The following is a 3,679-nucleotide window of genomic DNA, read 5'->3' as shown; positions in this document are numbered from 1 at the left end:
TCACAGAGCAAGAAAAAAATAACAGAAAGAAGAGAAAACTAAAGAGTATAGACGTGATTATTAGAATTGGATAAATTGAATTAGAATATAAAACCACATACTCCGTACACAATAAAAAATATATATAGACCTCACCTAAGCTATAATACCACAGCAAGCAAATAACCCCAAATCAATAACTTCTAACTAACTTAACAACAAACTAAATTCTATTAATTTCATACAACTAACTTTTCTCTTTTTCTTTAGTACCCCTCCCTCAAATTGAGGTATGGATTCTGAAATACTCTTAGTTTGCGCTTGAATCTGTCAAATAAATGTTGGGACAGTAGTTTAGTCAAGCAATCTGCAACCTGATCTGGAGAAGGAATATGTACTACATAAAGGGATTTCTGATTCACCAGGTCTTTAAGAAAGTGAAGGTCCAACTCCAAATGTTTGCAACTACTGTGAAGTACAGGATTGGCAGCTAGAAGACATGCACTCTGATTGTCACAGTATAGCGTAGGTGGAGTAGGCTGAGGAATATGTAATTCACCCAGAAGTTGTTGTATTGAGATAATTTCAGTTTGAGCTCTACACATAGATTGATATTCTGCCTTTGTGCTGCTCCTATTGACTTTATTTTGCTTGTTACTCTTCCAGGAGACAAAATTATTGCCCAATTAGATGCAGAAGTCAGTGATCGACTTTGGATCCTCGAGATCTCCTCCCCAATTAGCATATGCAAACACAAAAATCCTAAAATCAGCAGATTTAGTAAACACAATTCCATTATTCACTGTACCTTGCACATATCTCAGTATTCTTTTGACATTTTTCCAGTGTTGAAGAGTTGGATTTTGAACAAATTGAGACACACAATTTACATCAAATGTGATATCAGGTCTAGTCATTGTTAAATACTGTAAATCCCGAACTATGGATTTATATTTCGTTGGATTATCAAATGGTTCTGCATCATTGGTGTAGATCTTTGAATCAGTAGCCATTGGAGTTGGTAATGGTTTAGAATTGGCCATTCCATATTTGGATATCAACTCTCTAACATACTTTGTCTGGGATATCATAATGTCTTTGTGAAGAAGATATATAGCTTCAAAGCCTAGAAAATAGTTGAACCTGCTAAGATCTTTCAAAGAGAATTTACTATTCAATTGAGCTATAAAGACTCAATTTCCCTCGAATTGTTACCTATAACAATTATATCATCCACATAAACTAAGAGATAAGTAACATTAATAGAATCGATTCTAACAAATAATGAGACATCAAATTTTATTTTTTTAAAACCAAAATTGTAAAGAGTTTCTGCCCAAGTCTTGAACCAAGCCTGAGGTGCTTGTTTCAAACCATATATGGCTTTGTTGAGTTTACAAACTAAAGTATTATTGGTATGAACATATCCCTGGGGTTGAGCCATGTAGATAGTCTCTTCGAGCTTGCCATTCAAGAAAGCATTATCGAAGTTAAACTGTCATAGTGGCCATCCTAATGAAACTGCAATGGGCCTAACCACTGGAGAATAAATTTCTGCATAATCTACTCCTTCTTTTTGATGGAATTACTTTCCAACCAACTTAACTTTGTACCTGAGAATATCACTTTTTTTATTTTTCTTAATGGTAAATACCCATTTACTTCCAATCATTGTTGCATTCAATAGTGGTTCAATAAGAGTCCATGTATTACACCTCTGAAGTGTTTATATCTCAGCATCCATTGCTCTCTTCCAATAAGGATAGTTAAGAGCTTGCTTAACTGTTGTTGGAATAGTGTGAACAAGATCAACAACCTGAGTCGAAAGAGCCTTGGATTTGTGTATGCCTGATTTGGCTCTTGTAATCATAGAATGTGTATTTGTGGGTATGATGGGTGGTAAGCATGTGTCTGCTACATTTATAGAGATAGGAGTATTAGTTTGGGACAAAGATGTAATGGCTAATGTGTGGGGACTGATTTGTGGAAGTACTACTAGAAGGAGGTGTAGTATCTGATGAGTTTAAAGTTGTTGAAAAAGCATGTGGGGTAGAAGTCTGTGTATCAGTGATTGGTGTTGATGCTGGATTTATTTCAAATGTTATAGGCTCTGGATTTTATCTGGCATATCTAAAGAGTGTGTGGTTTCAGAATTATGAAACATTGAATGGTAAGGAAATAAGTTTTCAATAAAAGTCACATGTCTTATAAGATAAACTTTGCCATCTTTGGCCATGCACTTGTACCCTTTATGATTGGAATCATAACCAAGAAATAGATACATCTCAGACTTGTAATCAAACTTAGTATTCTTATATGGTCTTAAGAAGGAAAAACATGTACATCCAAAAACTTTAAAGAAACCAAAATCTGGTGATTGATTAAATAGGATTTCATAGGAACTTTTGTTGTCAAGGACTGTTGTTAGTAACCTATTAATGATTTAAATAGAGGTAATAAAGGCATCCTCCTAAAATTGCATTGGTAGAGATGCTGTCGCTAAGAGAAAAAGTTCCATTTCTGTAATATGTATATGCTTCCTTTTCACACTACCTTGTTGCTGATGTGTATAAGGGCATGACATTCTATGTTGAATACCTTCATTAGCAAGCAAATTAACAAAAGTTTTGGATAAAAACTCACCTCCCTTATCTATTTGTAATGCCTTATTATGATGACTAGTCTGTTTTTTCATCAATTTTTTTATAATTTTCAAATGCTAATAATGTTTGAGACTTATTTTGTAATAGAAAAATAGCAGTAAATTTGAAAAAGCTATCCACAAAACAAGCATAGTATTTAAAGCCTTGTCTTGAAATCACAGGGGCTGGTCCCCAAAGATCAGCAAAGACACATTGTAATGGTTTATTATACATAGTTTCAGTTTTATCAAAATCCAATCAATGCATCATAGCCAAGGGATAGATCTCACACATATATTGTAAAGAAGATGCAGAATGTAAAACATAAATTGAATATTTATTCATCACAGTATGGATTATTTTTATTGCACAATGGCCAAGCCGTTTGTGGCATAAAATCGTGTTATTATTCTCATTACACTTTATATTGAAAACACTAAAAATTGATGAGCTAGTGTCTAAATTGCTAGGTACAGTAGAATTACAAGTAGCAGAATTTTGAAAGTTAGAAATGCAGCTTAAGGCAGATTTCAAAGACAAAGGCTTAGGAACTTTGAGATTGTCAAAGGAATAAATTTCATTCCTAGCTATGCCTTATAAGAGATAATCTTTGGTAGCCTGATCACGAATAACACAATAATCATGCCAAAATTCAAAGAAGACCCCATTTTCAGTAGCAAACCTAGATACACTTAGCAAATTTTGTGAAATTTGAGCAACATGTAGCAAATTATTTAAACAAAATGTGACATTAGCATATTTATAATATAGAATAGAAGAACCTAAATTCTTGATTGCTTTACCTGTACCATTACCTACAAAGACCTAATCTGAGTCTGTTTTATTTGCTGAAGAAGAGAGGAGGTTTCTAGGATCTGGTGTTAAGTGATGGCTTGCACCAGAGTCCGCAATCCATGAAACTTCACTCAATAGGAGGATGGAGCAGTGAGGTATGCCGTTGGTTGATAAAAAGTTGCTGGCAGTGGTGGTGGCTGAGGATTAATGTAGGGAATCTGAGGTGCTGCAGAGGTATTTTCAGAATTGGGGTTAAATGAGTG

General features: G+C 34.2%; 1 pseudogene; it reads right to left on the bottom strand.

Annotated features, from left to right (window-relative positions):
• LOC110267176 lies at positions 1 to 1,235 on the bottom strand (annotated as a pseudogene).

This window comes from Arachis ipaensis, chromosome B09 (genome assembly GCF_000816755.2).
Source record: "Arachis ipaensis cultivar K30076 chromosome B09, Araip1.1, whole genome shotgun sequence".
NCBI lineage: Eukaryota > Viridiplantae > Streptophyta > Magnoliopsida > Fabales > Fabaceae > Arachis > Arachis ipaensis.
This window is presented reverse-complemented; position numbering and strand designations above follow the sequence as displayed.